Source organism: Sorex araneus, chromosome 6 (genome assembly GCF_027595985.1).
Source record: "Sorex araneus isolate mSorAra2 chromosome 6, mSorAra2.pri, whole genome shotgun sequence".
Lineage (NCBI taxonomy): Eukaryota > Metazoa > Chordata > Mammalia > Eulipotyphla > Soricidae > Sorex > Sorex araneus.
The window spans coordinates 71,435,288-71,453,365 of NC_073307.1; the positions used below are offsets into that span (position 1 = coordinate 71,435,288).

Sequence of the window (18,078 nt, forward strand, 5' to 3'; positions counted from 1 at the left end):
AAAATTAGGTGATCTTTCTTAGAAGGTACTTCTTATTTTTCTTTAAAAGTTATTATACCAGCTAGCCCCTCACCACCCTCCAGTGCCACCACGCCAGTTCGCTCCCTCTTGCAGGTTAGTGGACTGAAACGGGTGCCATCTCCTCTGCTCCTGCACCTCCCCCGCCCCCCCCAGCCCCTCGCCACCCTCCAGCAACGCCACACCGGTCAGCTCCCTCTTGCAGGTTAGTGGACTGAAATGGGCGCATCTCCTCTGCGCCTGCACCTCTCCCCCGCCACATTGCACTAGTGGGCATGGCCTCAACAAAAGTGGGTGTGGCCTAAACAAAGGTGGGCGTGGACTCGCCAAAGGTGGCCGTAGCCTCAACAAAAGTGGGCGTGGCCTACTTCTAAGCCAGCGGCCGCTCATGCAGCCGCACATATTTTCAAAATACCAAGTAATTATTCGGTACATCTCAGTGCTCATCACCTATATCCCCGAGTATCATCTTAGTTGTCCCAAAAATAGTTCATAAATAGGTTGCTAGCTAATTCCAGTTTTCAAAAGTACCAATGAATATAAGCAGTTCTTAAAGTCACAGCTAAAGGAGCCCATTCTCTAAAAGCATCACTTGAAGCCTCACGTAAAGAATAGAGGAACATCAGAGAGGGACATGTTCTAGAGGTGGTACAGAAGAAATTGATCACCACTGACCAAGCCCATTCAGAATCCTTTTTCACAATCAGAGGTGAACTTGAAGGTCTCTCTTCCATATCACCACAACAATATGAAGAAACAGCGCAAATCCCCGCCACAAGGAAAAGATGATGAAAGGAGTCCAGATGCCTCAATAGATGTTTCCTACAAACTTGAGCTCTCCGATAAAGAATTCAGAAGTGAAATCCAGAAGATTTTCAATGAACTCAATGGAAAGATTGACAAGTTAAAGGAGGACCTGACAGAAACGATACAACAGACAGCCAAGACATTACGGGAAGAAATGAGAGCAGAAATTAAAAACCTACAAAAGGAAATGTCACAAATAAAGGATTCGGTAGATGAATTTAAAAACTCAGTGGGTGCCCTCAACAATAGAATGACTACAACAGAAGACAGAATCAGCAAGCTTGAAGATGAGCTGCAGGCAGCCTATAGGCAAAAACAATCAATGGGGAGAGACTTCAAAATAGCTCTAGGGAGAATCAGAGTCCTAGGGGATGAGTTCAAGAGGAAAAACATTAGAATCATTGGAGTACCAGAAGGACAGGGAACCAACCCCATTGAAAAAGCCACAGTCAAAAAAATAATTGCTGAAAAGTTCCCAGAGGTGGAGAATGCAGACATCCAGATTCAAGAGCCAGAAGGGTGCCAACTAAAAGAGACCCTAACAGAAAAACTCCAAGACATATCATAGTTAGGATGATGGATGTAATGGATAGAGACACAATACTGCAAGCAGCAAGGTCAAAGAAGGAAATCACATACAAAGGAGCACCCCTTAGATTCACAGCAGACCTATCAGAGTGAAAAAACTCAATGAAATGAATGCTTCACCAAGAATACTTTATCCAGCCAAACTCTCATTCAAACTCGAAGGAATGATACACTATTTTGCGGATAAACAACAACTCAGGAACTTCATAGACTCTAAACCAAACCTAAAAGAAGATTTAAAGGGGCTACTATAAGACAAGAAAAACTCCTACAAGCACAACAAACCTTACAGAAAGATGGCACAAAACCCCATGACAATAATCTCTCTCAATGTCAATGGTCTTAATTCACCAATTAAGAGACACAGACTGGCAAAATGGATTCAGAAACTGAGCCCAACATTCTGCTGCCTAAAAGAAACACATCTGAATAGCCAGAACAAACACAGACTCGAAGTCAAAGGATGGAAAACAATCCTGCAAGCAAACAACTCCCTCAAAAAAGCTGGGGTAGCTTTACTAGTATCGGACAACATAGACTTCATATTGAAAAAGATTAGAAGGGATAGTGAAGGCCACTTTTTATTAATCAAGGGATATGTAAAGCAGGAAGAAATCACACTCCTAAACGTGTACGCACCCAATGAGAGACCAGCTAAATACCTATAACAGCTGCTAAGAGACCTTAAGAAAGACATTGTGAGCAACACAATAGTAGTTTGAGACTTGAACACCGGCCTATCACCTCTGGACAGATCAAGAAGATTAAAACTCACCAAGGAAATGCTGGCTTTGAAGGAAGAAATAGAAGAGAGAGGGCTAATAGATTTATACAGGGCTTTATATCCCAAAAAAAGGAATACACATTCTTTTCCAGTGCACATGGAACATTTTCCAGAATAGACCATGCGCTGGGCCACACAACATACCTCAACAAAATCAACAAGATAGACATTGTACCAGCTATCTTTTCAGACCATGATGCACTGAAGATAAAACTTAACTGTGGACAGATGCAGAAAACCAAATCAAACACCTGGAAAATAAATAGCTCGATGTTGTGCAATGAGTGGGTCAGGAAGGAAACCGAGGAAGAAATCAAAAGGTACCTGGAAACAAATGAGAATGAAAACACGAGCTACCAGAACCTGTGAGATGCAGCTAAAGCCGTATTAAGGGGAAAAAATATAGCTCTGCAAGCATATCTCAGGAAGGAAGAAAGGGCCCACATAAATAACTTGACTTCACAGCTCAAGACCTTAGAAAAGAACCAACAAAAGGAGCCCAAACCAGGCAGAAGGAAAGAGATAATAAAACTTAGAGCAGAAATTAATGACATGGAAACCCAAAAGACAATCTGAAAGATCAATGAAACCAAGAGCTGGTTCTTTGAGAAAATAAACAAGATTGATAAACCACTAGCAAGACTCACAAAGAAAGAGAGAGAGAATTATGGATTCTGTATAAGCCGAATCAGAAATGAAAAGGGGGACATCACAACAGAACAAAAGAAATTCAAAAGATCATCAGAGACTACTTTGAAAATCTATATGCCACAAAACAAGAGAACCTAGAAGAAATGGATAAATTCCTGGACTCCTATAATCTCTCAAGACTGAACCAAGAAGACCTGGAGTACCTGAATAGTCCTATTAATATCAAGGAAATTGAAACGGTAATCAAAAGTCTTCCCAAAAACAAAAGCCCAGGTCCAGACCGATTCACTAGCGAGTTCTTCCAAACATTTATTTATTTATTTATTTATTTTTGCTTTTTGGGTCACACCCAGTGATGCTCAGGGGTTACTCCTGGCTTTGCACTCAGGAATTACTCCTGGCAGTGCTTGGGGGACCATATGGGATGCCGGGGATCGAACCCGGGTCGGCCGCGTGCAAGGCAAATGCCCTACCCGCTGTGCTATCGCTCCGGCCCCTCTTCCAAACATTTAAAGAGGACCTATTGCCAGTTCTTCTCAAGCTTTTCCAGGAAATTGAAGAAACAGAAACCCTCCCAAACAGTTTCTATGAGGCTCATATCTCCCTAATACCAAAAGCAAACAAAGACGCCACAAAAAAAGAAAACTACAGGCCAATATCCCTGATGAACACAGATGCAAAGATTCTCAACAAAATATAAGCAAATAGAATTCAACAACTCATCAAAAAGATCATACACCACGACCAAGTGGGATTCATCCCGGGGATGCAAGGACGGTTTAACATCTGAAAATCAATCAACATAATTCATCATATCAACAAAAACAAGGATAAAAATCATATAATCATATCAATAGATGCAGATAAAGCATTTGACAAGATCCAGCATCCGTTTATGATGAAAACACTCACCAAAATGGGCATAGAAGAGACCTTCCTCAATATAGTCAAAGCTGTTTATCACAAGCCTACGGCAAGCATCATCCTCAATGGGGAAAAACTAAGAGCCTTCCCTCTGAGAACAGGGACGAGACAAGAATGCCCATTCTCTCCACTTCTGTTCAATATAGTACTGGAAGTACTTGCAATAGCGATTAGGCAAGAAAAAGATATTAAGGGCATTCAGGTAGGGAAGGAAGAAATCAAGCGCTCACTATTCGCAGATGATATGATACTATACTTAGAGAACCCTAAAATCCCTACCAAGAAACTCCTAGAAACAATAGACTCATATAGTAAAGTTGCAAGCTATAAAATCAATACCCAAAAGTCCATGGCTTTCCTATATGCAAATAATGAGAGAGAAGAAAGCAACATGATAAAAGCAATCCCGTTCACAATTGTGCCTCAAAAAATCAAGTACCTTGGAATCATCTTAACTAAGGAGGTAAAGGACTTGTATAATGAAAACTACAAAACGCTACTTCAGGAAATAAAAGAGGACACAAGGAAATGGAAAGACATTCCCTTCTCACGGATTGGAAGAATTAATATTGTCAAAATGGCAATTCTCCCCAAAGCATTGTACAAATTCAATGCGATCCCTATAGGAATACGCTTGACATTCTTCAAAGAAATGGAGCAAGTGCTCCTGAAATTCATATGCAACAATAAGCCCCACGAATAGCTAAAGCAATTCTTGGGAAAAAGAAAATGGGAGGAATCAACCTCCCCAACTTCAAACTCTACTACAAATCAGTAGTAATTAAAACAACATGGTAGTGGAACAAAGGCAGAGCTGCAGACCAATGGAACAGGGTTGAATACTCTGACACACACCCCCAAATAAATGATCATCTAATCTTTGATAAGGGAGCAAGAAATGTGAAGTGGAGCAAGGAAAGCATGTTTAACAAATTGTGCTGGCAAAACTGGACAGCTCCATGCCAAAAAAAAATGGGCTTAGACCTCCATCTATCACCATGTACAAAAGTCAGATGAAAATGGATTAAAGACCTCAACATCAGACCAGAATCCCTAAGGTACATTGAAGACAAGGTCAGCAAAACCCTCTACGATATTGAAGCCAACGGTATCTTCAAAGCTAACACGCCACTGGCAAAGCAAGTGAAAAAAGAGATAAATAAATGGGACTACCTCAAACTAAGAAGCTTCTGCACCTCAAAAGAAACAGTGACCAAAATACAAAGACAATCTACTGAATGGGAAAGGATATTTACGCAGTACCCATCTGATAAAGGATTGATATCAAGAATATACAATGCACTGGTTGAATTCCACAAGAAGAAAACTGTTGACCCAATCAAAACATGGGGTGATGAAATGAACAGAAACTTTCCCAAAGAAGAAATCCGAATGGCTCAGAGGCACATGAGAAAATGTTCAATATCACTAATCATCAGGGAGATGCAAATCAAAACAACAATGAGATATCATCTCGCACCACAGAGACTGGCCCACATCCCAAAAAACAAAAGCAACCGGTATTAGCGTGGATGTGGGGAGAAAGGGACTCTCCTTCTCTGCTGGTGGGAATGCCGACTGGTTCAGCCCTTCTGGAAAAAAAATATGGACGATTCTCAAAAAATTAGAAATTGAGCTTCCATTTGACCCAGCAATACCACTCCTGGGAATATATCCCGGAGAGGCAAAAAGGTATAGTAGAAATGACATCTGCATTTCTATGTTCATTGCAGCACTGTTTACAATAGCCAGAATCTGGAAAAAACCAGAGTGCCCAAAAACAGATGACTGGTTAAAGAAACTCTGGTACACCTACACAATGGAATTCTATGTAGCTGTCAGAAAACATGAAGTCATGAAATTTGCATATAAGTGGATCAACATGAAAAGTAAGTATCTTGTTGAGTGAAATGAGTCAGAAAAAAAGAGACAGACATAGAAAGATTGCACTCATATGTGGAATATAAAGTAGCTGAGAGGTACAAGCTTGCAATGATGCAATTTGTGGCAGATATTTCTCTGGACTTAGTTACTAAAATACAGAAATCCAAAACCGTGCGGCAGCTAGTGTGGCAGCTCAAACTCATGTCTCTTCATTCTCAGCAATGGAAAACAAATTATCAAATGCTTCCTTTTCAGCAGGTCCGACTTTAGGGGGGAGAAACTCCAAACAATAATAGCGAGTTTTTGGTTGAAATATTGAAATTTCAATATTGAAATATTGTAGTGAAAGTAAAGTGAAATTTATCAGTTACACAGGCGGGGCGGGGGGCTGGGGAAGTGGGGGGAGGGGGGAGGGGGCGGTATACTGTGACTCTTGGTGGTGGAATATGGGCACTGGTGAAGGGATGGTTGTTCGAGCATTGTATAACTGAGACTTAAACCTGAAAGCTTTGTAACTTTCCACATGGTGATTCAATAAAAGAATAAATTAAATTTTTTTAAAAAAGAAAGGCAATTCGGTGGTTCCACATTTTAGCCATTGTGAATAGTGTTATAAACATTTGTGTGGTTTTCTATCGATAGATATTTGCATTTTCTTGAATTTATCCTATATGTATCTGAAGACCAAATACCTAAAAATTTCAGAATTGTTGCATTATATGGTAATAGTATGTTTCTATATGTCCAAAATGAATGCCTATTTTACAATGTCATCAACTGAGAGTTTTGTGGGGGTTCAATTTCACCATACCTCTTTTAATTCTTGTAATTCTTTTTTATTATTTTTTTATCTTTTTGATTATTGAAATTCTAGTAGGCACGAAGTGGTTATATTTTTCTTTTCAGGCCACACCCAGAAATGCTCAGGGGTTAGTTCTGGCTCTGCCCTCAGAACTACCTCTGGTTGTGCACAAGGAACCATTGAGTTGGGATGCTGGCAATCGAATCCTGGTCATCAGAATGCAAGAAAACTGCCCTATTCATTGTGACTCCAGCCCTCATTGTGGTTTTAAGTTGCATTTCTCTGATGGCAATTATCTTTTAATAATTTTATTGGCCATCTGTATAACTTCTTTGGAAAAGACTATTCTAATCACTTGTACATTTGCTCTTTTTTACTATTGATTCATCTGTTCTTAATATATATTTTAAAAGCAAAGCCCTAATCAAATGTACAGCGTCTGAGTATTAGACATTATTGATGGTACCATTTGGAACTCAAAAAGTTTTAGATAAAATTCAATTTTTCCTATTTTTTCTTCAGTTGATTTTATTGTTTTTGTTTTACCTAAGAAAACTATTGCTTGGAAAACAAATTACCAAATGCTTTCTTTTCAGCAGATCGACTCTAGGGGGGGAAAAACTCCAAATCAATAATAGTGAATTTTTTTGTTTAAATATTGAATGTAATCAAAGTAAAGTGAAAGTAAAATGAAATTTACCAGTTACACATGCGGGGTGGGTGGCTGGGGAGGTGGGGGGGGAGGTATATCGTGATTCTTGGTGGTGGAATATGTGCACTGGTGAAGGGATGGGTGTTTGAGCATTGTATAACTGAGACTTTAACCTGAAAGCTTTGTAAGTTTCCACATGGTGAATCAATAAAAGAATTTAAAAAAAAAAAAACTATTGTTTAGTATAAACTCAAGAAGATTCACACATTTATTTCTAAAAAGTTTCATAATATCTGCTTTTACATTTATATCTTTAATTCATTTTGATTTGGGGGCAGGAATTGCTGAGAGGTTCACTTCTGGTAGTTTTTATAGAACCAAAGAGTGCCAAAAATCAAACCCAGACCTTAGACATGCAAGTTAGGTGCTCTACAACTGACACACATTCCAAGTTCTGATACATTAATTTTATGTGGTATGATAAACAGGTTTGAATTTATTTGTGTACTTGGTTTTGTGTATAGATACCCAGTTTTACCAATATCATTTGTTGAAAAGACCATTCTTTCCCTATTGATCTGTACTGTTACTCATTTTGAAAATCAGTTAGCTATAAATATGATAGTTTTAAAAAAAAAGTTATTATACCAGTATCATCTGATTCTTAAGACATAGATTAGAAAAATATTGGTTTGGGGGCCACCCCCAGGAGTGCTCAGGGCTTACTCCTGGCTTCGGGAGCTCAGGATCACTCCTAGCAGGTGACTTTTAAACTACTTTCTTAAAAGGGTGCCTGAGATCAAACCCCAGATTAAACCCCAATAGAATTCTCAGGAGGCTTAAGCTATACTGTCTCTGCAGCCCTAGGATCTCTGTTCTTTCCATCTCTGTCAGAGATCTTTATCGCATAGAGGCAGAGCATGGTCATGCAGCCCATCAAATTCTTCCATGCAGGGCTTTGACTCTAAAAATCATGGCAAGAGTGCAGGAGCCTAAAGTCTATTCAGAAAGGTCAAGATAGGTGGAAATAGTCTAAAAAGTTTGTTTCTGTTACAGATTCTTAGCTCAACTGGTTTCCATCTCTTTTTTCTAACACCCCTGTCTTATCACCCATGCATGACCCTCCCCTTCTGGTCAAGTAACATTACTATCAGCAAATAACAACTGGTGTGTCTTTTTTTATTTGCTTTATCTAGTCATCCATTTTATATCCTTATATTGCATGTCTAGGTGATATAATAATATATCATATAACCTATGAATTTTATTTTGATTTATTACTGAGCTCTTTCATTTTTTTGGTGAATGGTAAAAGTTTCATCTTTATAGTCAATTACTACTTTGTAATATAATAAAAACTCAGAAATCAGCCAGAAAGCTAATACAGGAGGTAAAGTGCTTACCTTGCATGCTGCTACCCCCAGTCTGAATCCCTGGCATCACATATGATTCCTCAAGGACACACAGGGGTCACTCCTGAACACAGAGCCAGAAGGAGCCTTTGAATACTGACACACACACACACACCCCAAAGAAACTCAGAAGTAAATAAAGATGCATATAAAATTAACACTGAAAAACTGTGGCCTAGAGTGTTGCTGGAATCAATTTTGACAGAATTTCCTTTCCAGAATATGGGAGGCTGAAAACTGAGGGAAAACTGCTGTATCTTTCATAGCAGATTGTTGGAATATTTGGGTTGAAATAATGTATTTTTTAGGACCTTAACCACATTGTGCTCTCTAAACCTTAGTCTCTCATCTAAGAAAATAAAAATAATCAAGTAATTCTATATCAAGTTATTTCTTCATCAAATAATTCTAGGAAATGGAAAAAGGAAACACAGTCCACAAAGCTTAGATATGATTCAAAACTGTAAAACAGTTTAAATCTCAGGCCTACCAGTAAATTTTATAAAAAGATATATATAAGTATCAGCATAAAAATGTTGAAAATCATTGTCAAATATCAGGGGTTTTTGTTTGTTTGTTTGTTAATATTTAAGGGTTTGGGCTGGGGCGCAGTAGTAGGGCAGGGTGGTGCCGGCCTTAGATCCCTGCTGTGCTGTGTGGCCCTGCAGGAGTGATTCCTGAGTATTCCGCCAGTAAGTCCTGAGCACCTCGGAGGGTGGCCCAAAAACAAACAGAAAAAAGTTTAAATGTTCTAAAAATCCCTTAGTTTTACTTCCTCTGCCCAGTTTTACTTCTACCCAGTTCCCCAAATGCTGCTACTTATAGGATAACACTCAAACTGACTATCAAACAACCAAGATGCAGTCATAAACTAATCAGTTTTCTCTATGAGAATTTAATAAAATACTCAGATATGATATGTGATTTTTTATTCAATATCTGAATTGCATTTCGGGTTAGCAAGTTTCCATAAAAACAGTGAAACTGGGGGCGGGGAATGAAGGGAATGAATGAAGTCCAAGGGGTACAATAGATTTTAAGTAATATTTGGAGATAGTGATCGTGTAAATTTGCAGAACCATTTCTGCAGTATTTCCTCAAATCTGCATGCATTTTCTCCAGCTTTTACTCCAAAAGAGATCTTGGTTTTATTCAGCCCCTCCCACTGAGCACTTTTAGACTGCTTCGAAAGGCAAACAGGGCTGAATGTGCAGGAGCTATATATAGCTCCACCTTGGAGACGTGCACATGCAAAATGTGGTTCAAGCTGGATTTCGCATGAATAAATGAAAAAGGATCTTTCTCATTTCCCGTCGCCCCAATTTTTCAGTAATTTTCAGAGCAGGGTATCATCTGTCCCTGAGAGTGATGCGGTGTCTAATTTTTCTGCAGTTCTTCCCTCTGTTTCCACCCATTTGGCTCCAGCAGGAGCTGATCTCTCCGCCAGCCTCATTATTCCAGATGCTGTCACTCCGGAGGGCGACTGAAGCCCACAGGCGCCCAATTACTTTACTCTAGAGGAACCCCCAAGGCTAGGCTCACCTTTCACCAACTACTAGAAGGTGGTTCCCGAAAAGCAACGCCACTTACGGAGGGAAGAAGCCTTCGCCACCTGCCCTCCGCTGTCTGCAGCGGGCAGAGCAGGGCACGCTGCTTCTAGATACCGAAGCCATACATGGGAAAACGTCTTCCGAGCCGAAAGGATTCCACCGCCCCACCCAACTCTCAGAACCGAAACGAATTCTTAGCCGAGAGGCCCGGGGTAGGGGATCCCTCACCCCTTCAGCGCAATTCCCAGGCATTTGGGGTTTTGATTTTTGTCTGTTTCCCCAGCTAATCTAGGTGCAAAGTAGTAAAGGGAAAATGAGAAAGAACGGACTGCCGTGGAGAGAAGAAAAGCTCTTTTGGATTTCAGACGTGCTAGGGCTTCCCGGCTCCTGACACTTCTGCCAGACATCCCCTCCCCGCCAGGGCTCCCGGAACTCCCCCGAGTCCGGGGGCGGCGGTCACGGCCTCTGAGAATTTGGGACACAGATGCGGGCTTGCTCGGCTCCTCCCGGAGCCGCCCCGTCCTGCCAGGTCCCTGGCCGCGGCCGTCCGCATCCCTCCTGCCCGGTACCCGGCCGCAGCCGGCCGCATCCCTCCTGCCCGGTACCCGGCCGCAGCCGGCCGCAATCCCTCCTGCCCGGTACCCGGCCGCAGCCGGCCGCAATCCCTCCTGCCCGGTACCCGGCCGCAGCCGGCCGCATCCCTCCTGCCCGGTACCCGGCCGCAGCCGGCCGCATCCCTCCTGCCCGGTACCCGGCCGCAGCCGGCCGCATCCCTCCTGCCCGGTACCCGGCCGCAGCCGGCCGCACCCCTCCTGCCCGGTACCCGCATCCCGCATCCCTCCAGTCGCGACCTTCCGGAGCGATTCCCAGGATGGACCACAGGGCTCTGAGAGATGGCGGGGAGGGCGATTCCCCGGGTGAACCGCAGGGTCTGGGAGATGACTGGGCGGGGCGCGGGGGCGGCAGCAGCCGAGAACGAGCCTCTCGGCTCTCCCTGCAGAGAGGATGCCTCCTACCTGCTCCCAGCTCCTGCTCGCCGCGGTACGGCCACACCTTGTCCTACAGGTTTCCGCAGCAGCTGCAAAGCCCCGGCCGCCCCTCTGCAAAACCTCGCTCGGAGGAGGCCCCACCCCCCGGGTGCTGGGTGGGAACCCACCTATCCAGGCGGTTATTGGGGCCGGGAGAAAGAGGGGGCGGAATCGGAAAGAAAACTGCTCTCTGATTGGAGACACGGCATATCACTCTCACACCCGACCGGCGCCTGCGGGGCCGGAGACCGACGCTCAACCCAACTGCAAAGGGTCTCTACCCTCTCTGGAACCGGCTGCTACTGGATGGATCAAGGACCCTGAGAGAAAAGGAAAACTGGTTTGACCACTTGTCATCTGAGGCCTCCCGAGGGAGGGAGAGGCTAAGCATCTCCAAGCTTGGATGGTCATCCAAGCATCCAGCGTTTACTGAGCTTCCCTGAAGGGACCATCTGTTCTGGGATTTGGGGCAGGCTAAAATGTCAGAAGCAGTGAATGCTCTGCTAGAAAAACGTGATAAAAATGGAGAAAAACAAAATAAAACAAAATAGACTTTGGTTTAAAAAAATTTTTTTAGAAGATGAGGATTTTATTTTTTCAAATTTTTATTTTTTATCTAACTGGTAGTTTTTGTGTGTAGAGGAATTATTTAAGTGCTTATTCTTAAACAAATTAAGCACTTATTCTTAAGTAATTTCCAGCCACCCCCTGTAGAAATGTCTTGATGAGAAAGTGCTGTATAACAATCTCTAAAGAAAAAGTAAAGGATGAAAATTAAGGTCAATGTGAATTAGTAACTCAGGCAGTTCATTTGATGGCCAAAGACTTAAAACAATCTTAACAGCTCCAGCAGCTCAATAAACAATAATAATAATAATAATAATAATAAACTTAAAACCATCAATACCAAGAAGTGATAATCAGTCTTCTGCCTTTCTAGTCAGATTAGTCTATAATTTCTTCTGTGTCCAGTGTAATCCTAGTGATTACATTTCTGACTTAAAGGTGGCTACTGGAGGCACAACAACTTTGTGCCCAACTCTAAATTTTCCAGGTGGAATCAGAATGCTATTGAATTCAAAGGACAATAGGAGGAAAATGAAGAGAGATAACAGAAAGCCCGTCTTTAGAGTGCTTATAATAGGTGAGGGATACTGGACAATCCTGGGGCAGGGGAATGAAGAAAGGTAAAAGAAAAAGAAATCAGGAGCTAGAAGCAATATTAGAAACCAGAAAATTTACACTGGCAAGGATGCTTGAAAATATTAAGAATATTTCCCTTATTTTATCCTAAAGGATAGAGGACAGAAATTTTAATCAGATTGTTAGCATGAAAGTAGATTTTCCTACACTGATGGGTTCTTGGGAATAGTATAAAATATTTGCATGCAAAACTCAGAAGATTAAGAAGTCAGAGTTTATTGTATGAGCTTAAGTAGATAGATCCTGGTCTCTCCCCGAATGCCCAGGCCTCTCCTTTACCCATGAATGATGTCACTAGTACTGTCCGGTTATGTCCTGGGTTCAACCTACCAGTTCTGTCCCACTCAGTCTATTGCCTCCAGTGCATGAGAACCAGGTCTTTGTCATTCTCTGTCCAGTATACACTTTTCTAATCTAAAATCATGTCCCTGGACCTTCCCTGGTCTATATTTCAATGGTGTCCAGCCTTCTTGTCCTGGCTTTCCTTAGGTCTCCAGCCTGCCACCTCTTGCTTGTGGATGAGACACCCGAGGTGTGTATTTGTAGCTGGGCTTCTCTCAAATGCACCCCAGTACTTTCTCTTGTCCTTTTCTGACTTTCCTTAGTCTCCTGGCCAAGGCCAGGATACACAAGCATGAGATTCCTGTGCTCAGTATTTATCCCTACCTGGGCATCCGAGAGCCCTGACCGAATTGGAGCTTTCCTTGCTGTAGACTGCCAGTCTGGTTCTCTGAGGCCTGCCTGCTCTCAGCTATTTTCCGTGTGTGGGCATGAGCCCTATAAGAACCTGCAGCCTTCTGTGTGTCTGTGAAGAGAGAGGAGAGAGAACAGAAAGAAAATGTGAAGACAGAGGGAAGAGAGAAGAGTGAGGAAAGGGAGAGAAGAGAGAGGAAGAGCTGGAAGGGCTCAAGGCCCCTTTTAATCTGCTGCCATCTCCCAGCCCCAGTCATCTCATTTTCTATTTCTATTGGCTACCTGTCCCTTGGGCAAGATTTAAGGTGACACTAAGAAAGAAAATTATAGACCAATATCCCTGATGAACACCGATGCGAAGATCCTCAACAAAATACTATCAAATAGGATCCAACAACTCATCAAGAAGATCATACACCATGACCAAGTGGGATTCATCCTGGGGATGCAGGGATGGTTTAACATCCGGAAATCGATCAACATAATCCATCATATCAACAAAAGTAAAGATAAAAACCATATGATCATATCAATAGATGCAGAGAAAGCATTCGACAAGATTCAACATCCATTCATGATGAAAACTCTCACCAAAATGGGTTTTGGAGGAACTTTCCTCAAGATAGTCGAAGCCATCTACCACAAGCCTACGGCAAGCATTATTCACAATGGAGAAAAACTAAGGGCCTTTCCTCTAAGATCAGGCACAAGACAAGGATGCCCACTCTCACCACTTCTCTTCAATATAGTACTGGAAGTACTTGCGATAGCTGTTAGACAAGAAAAAGAGATCAAGGGCATCCAGATAGGAAAGGAAGAAATCAAACTCTCACTATTTGCAGATGATATGATACTATATCTAGAGGAGCCCAAAGCCTCTACTAAGAAACTCTTAGAAACAATAGACTTATACAGTAAAGTTGCAGGCTACAAAATCAATACCCAAAAATCCATGGCTTTCCTATATACAAACAATGAGGCAGAGGAAAGGGACACGAAAAAAGCAATCCCATTCACAATCGTGCCCCAGAAAATCAAGTACCTCGGAATCAGCTTAACCAAGGATGTAAAAGACCTCTACAAAGAAAACTATAAAACGCTACTCCATGAAATAAAAGAAGACATGAGAAAATGGAAACATATACCTTGCTCATGGATAGGGAGAATCAATATTGTCAAAATGACAATACTCCCCAAAGCATTATACAGATTCAACGCGATCCCTATAAGTATACCCATGCCATTCTTCAAAGAAATGGATCAAGCAATCCTAAAATTCATATGGAACAACAAACGCCCACGGATAGCTAAAACAATTCTTGGGAAAAAGATGATGGGAGGCATCACCCTCCCCAACCTCAAACTCTACTACAAAGCAGTAACAATTAAAACAGCATGGTACTGGAACAAAGGCAGAGCCGTAGAACAATGGAACAGGGTGGAATATCCCTACACACAACCCCAAATGTATGATCATCTAATCTTTGATAAGGGAGCAAGAGATGTGAAGTGGAACAAGGAAAGTCTCTTCAACAAATGGTGCTGGAACAACTGGACAACTACATGCAAAAAAATGGGCTTAGACCTTGACCTGACACCATGCACAAAAGTCAGATCAAAATGGATTAAAGACCTCAACATTCGACCACAAACCATAAGGTACATTGAAGACAAGGTCGGCAAAACCCTCCACGATATTGAAGATAAAGGTATCTTCAAAGGTGACACAGAACTAAGCAATCTAGTAAAAACAGAGATCAACAAATGGGACTACATTAAACTAAAAAGCTTCTGCACCGCAAAAGACACAGTGACCAGAATCCAAAGACTATCCACAGAATGGGAAAGGATATTTACACAATACCCATCAGATAAGGGGTTGATATCAATGGTATATAAAGCATTGGTTGAACTCTACAAGAAGAAAACATCCAACCCCATCAAAAAATGGGGCAAAGAAATGAACAGAAACTTTACCAAGGAAGAAATACGAATGGCCAAAAGGCACATGAAAAAGTGCTCTACATCACTAATCATCAGAGAGATGCAGATCAAAACAACCACGAGATACCACCTCACGCCACAGAGACTAGCACACATCCAAAAGAACAAAAGCAACCACTATTGGAGAGGATGTGGGGAGAAAGGGACCCTTCTACACTGCTGGTGGGAATGCCGACTGGTTCAGCCCTTCTGGAAAACAATATGGACGACTCTCAAAAAATTAGAGGTTGAGCTCCCATTTGACCCAGCAATACCACTGCTGGGAATATATCCCAGAGAGGCAAAAAAGTATAATCGAAACAACATCTGCACATGTATGTTCATCGCAGCACTATTTACAATAGCCAGAATCTGGAAAAAACCCGAATGCCCTAGAACAGATGACTGGCTGAGGAAACTTTGGTACATCTATACAATGGAATACTATGCAGCTGTCAGAAAAAAGGAGGTCACGAATTTTGTATTTAAGTGGATGGGCATGAAAAGTTTCATGCTGAGTGAAATGAGTCAGAAAGAGAGAGACAGACATAGAAAGATTGCACTCATCTAGGGTATATAGAATAACAGAGTGGGAGACTAACACCCAAGAATTGTAGAAATAAGTACTAGGAGGTTGACTCCATGGCTTGGAGGCTGGCCTCACATTCTGGGGAAAGGGCAACTCAGAGAAGGGATCACCAACTATAATGTAGTCGAAGGCCATATGGGGGAAGGGAGTTGCTGGCTGAATGAGGGCTAGAGACTGAGCACAGTGGCCACTCAACACCTTTATTGCAAACCACAACAGCTAATTAGAGAGAGAGAACAGAAGGGAATGCCCTGCCACAGTGGCAGGGTGGGGTGGGGGGAGATGGGATCGGGGAGGGTGGGAGGGATGCTGGGTTTACTGGTGGTGGAGAATGGGCACTGGTGAAGGGATGGGTTCCAGAACTTTGTATGAGGGAAGCATAAGCACAAAAGTGTATAAATCTGTAAATGTGCCCTCAGGGTGATTCACGAATTAAAAATAAATAAATTAATTAAAATTAAAAAAAAAAAGATTTAAGGTGACAAATAAATTCACCTTATGCTTCACCCTTCTTCCACTTGCACTGTATCAAGATGGATCTTAATCTTTGTGAATACATTGAAAGCGTGCCTCAGAGGATCATCAGTTCACTGGGGCTTGGGGAATATGCATCACACTATGAGGGAATTTATTAATCACTCTGGTACAAGCCAATTTATAACCCACACTTTCTAAGAATATACTTCTCTCTTACTCTATAAAAGTTGCTTTTTGTGAGTGTGTACGCAAAGTGCTTGCTTTGAATACAGGAGTCTGCCATCTTCCAACCTGCTGACTTGTTGCTTGATTCATTACATCTCTTGACTTGCACTCATGGTTATCGAAACATAGCTAAAGAAGTTTTTAAGTTGTCATTTTATTTTTATTTTTATTTTTTTTTAAATAATTTTATTGAATCACCATGTGGAGGGTTACATAGTTCTCAGGATTATGTCGGTTATACAATTCTCAAACACCCTTCCCTTCACCAGTGCCCATCTCCCATCACCAACCCCCCCAGTATACCTGCCACCCCCTCCCACCTCCCCAGTCCCCACCCTTGTACATGATAAGTTCCACTTCGTTTATGCCTTATCTCGATTACATTCCATGTTTCAACACACAACTCACTACCGTTGTTGGGGTTTCCCCCAAAAAAGGAAAGCAGTCCTATTGCCAAGGAGGCATTTGATAGTTCTCCACTGCTAAGAATATAGAGATATTAAGTCCCGCTGTTTGTTACATAACTTTTCTTTTTCCCCCTTGCCCCGCGCCACCGAGTTCACGCCTGTTTGGTAATCGCCACGCTGCCTGACAAGGGGAAAAAAAACCGAAAAGGATGGTTATTTCCCGTCATCAGCAGGCGTGGGGCTCTGGCTTAGTTGATAGACTAGTAGAGTTTCTGCAAGCAGTTTCTGGAACCGAAGGGCTTGCGCTGGTATCGGCTCCGGCTCGAGATTCCACCAGCGTCCCACTGTTCCATGTACATAATTTTTCCCCTTATATCCCATTCCCACGCCACCAGGTCTGTTTGCTTAATGGACATCACACTATGTTTGACACCACGCCGCGTTTCTTCCCGAGAAAGAAGGATATTTCTTCTCAGCCGGCGTGGGGATATAGCTTAGTTCAGTCTAGAGAGATGGCTACCACTTTGATTGCCTTCAATATTTCAGCAACAGACTTACTATTCTTGTTAGGATCTCCCACAAAAGTCCGACCCATTAAAAAGGGACATATTACATATTGCTGATGCTAAGATGACATTAGGTCGCGCGGCCGCGACAGCGGCCGCGCGGTTTTGGGTTTCTGTATAGAGTCCAGGGAAAGTACAACCAGAAATAACATCACTACAAACTTTTACCCTTTTATGGTGCTCATAAGATGGAGAAGCCTAGAGAGAGGCTCGGCGTCTCCATTTTGCGCTCAGGAAAACCGCGGATCCTGCGCTGTGCTCAGGGGGGAGGTGTGGAGAGAGAGAGAGGTTAAAAGAATTGGGGGATGCCCGGGTCCCACTGTTTCAGCGCACCGTGGGTTCTCTGGTCCCATGCCGGAATTAGTTCAGTGGGCTGTTTGGAGTCCAAGAGCGCTTCCTTGGGCTCTTCCATCATGCTCGCTCCGCAGCAGGGTCCAAAGGGAAGCGCACGTGGGGGAGGTGGGTTTAAGTATCTATCTGCTGTGGGCGGGGGTCGCCGCCCCCGCCCCCTGGGGCCTCCCGCAGGCGCGCGCGCCTCCCGTTTCAGCTGGATCGCCGTCTCCATTTTGCGCTCAGGAAAACCGCGGATCCTGCGCTGTGCTCAGGGGGGAGGTGTGGAGAGAGAGAGGTTAAAAGAATTGGGGGATGCCCAGCTCCCACTGTTTCAGCGCACCGTGGGGTCTCTGGTCCCATGCCGGAATTAGTTCAGTGGGCTGTTTGGAGTCCAAGAGCGCTTCCTTGGGCTCTTCCATCATGCTCGCTCCGCAGCAGGGTCCAAAGGGCTGTCATTTTATTTTTAATAATTTCCAAAGTTTTGAAAGGTATCAAACAAAAA

General features: G+C 42.8%; 1 protein-coding gene across 2 annotated transcripts in view; it reads right to left on the bottom strand.

Annotated features, from left to right (window-relative positions):
- The window catches only part of CNTN1 (contactin 1), a 336,636-nt gene extending 325,436 nt beyond the window's left edge, over positions 1-11,200 (bottom strand). Inside the window, exons 1-2 of one of the 2 annotated variants that reach the window (XM_055143916.1) lie at positions 11,089-11,183; positions 8,514-8,586 (exon numbers count right to left, since the gene is read on the bottom strand). The gene's annotated coding sequence lies outside the window, so the exon portion shown is untranslated. Of the gene's footprint in view, positions 1-8,513; positions 8,587-11,088 lie in introns of both variants that reach the window. The other variant, XM_055143917.1, reaches the window with a different exon arrangement.
- Between the last annotated feature and the right edge of the window lie 6,878 nt (positions 11,201-18,078).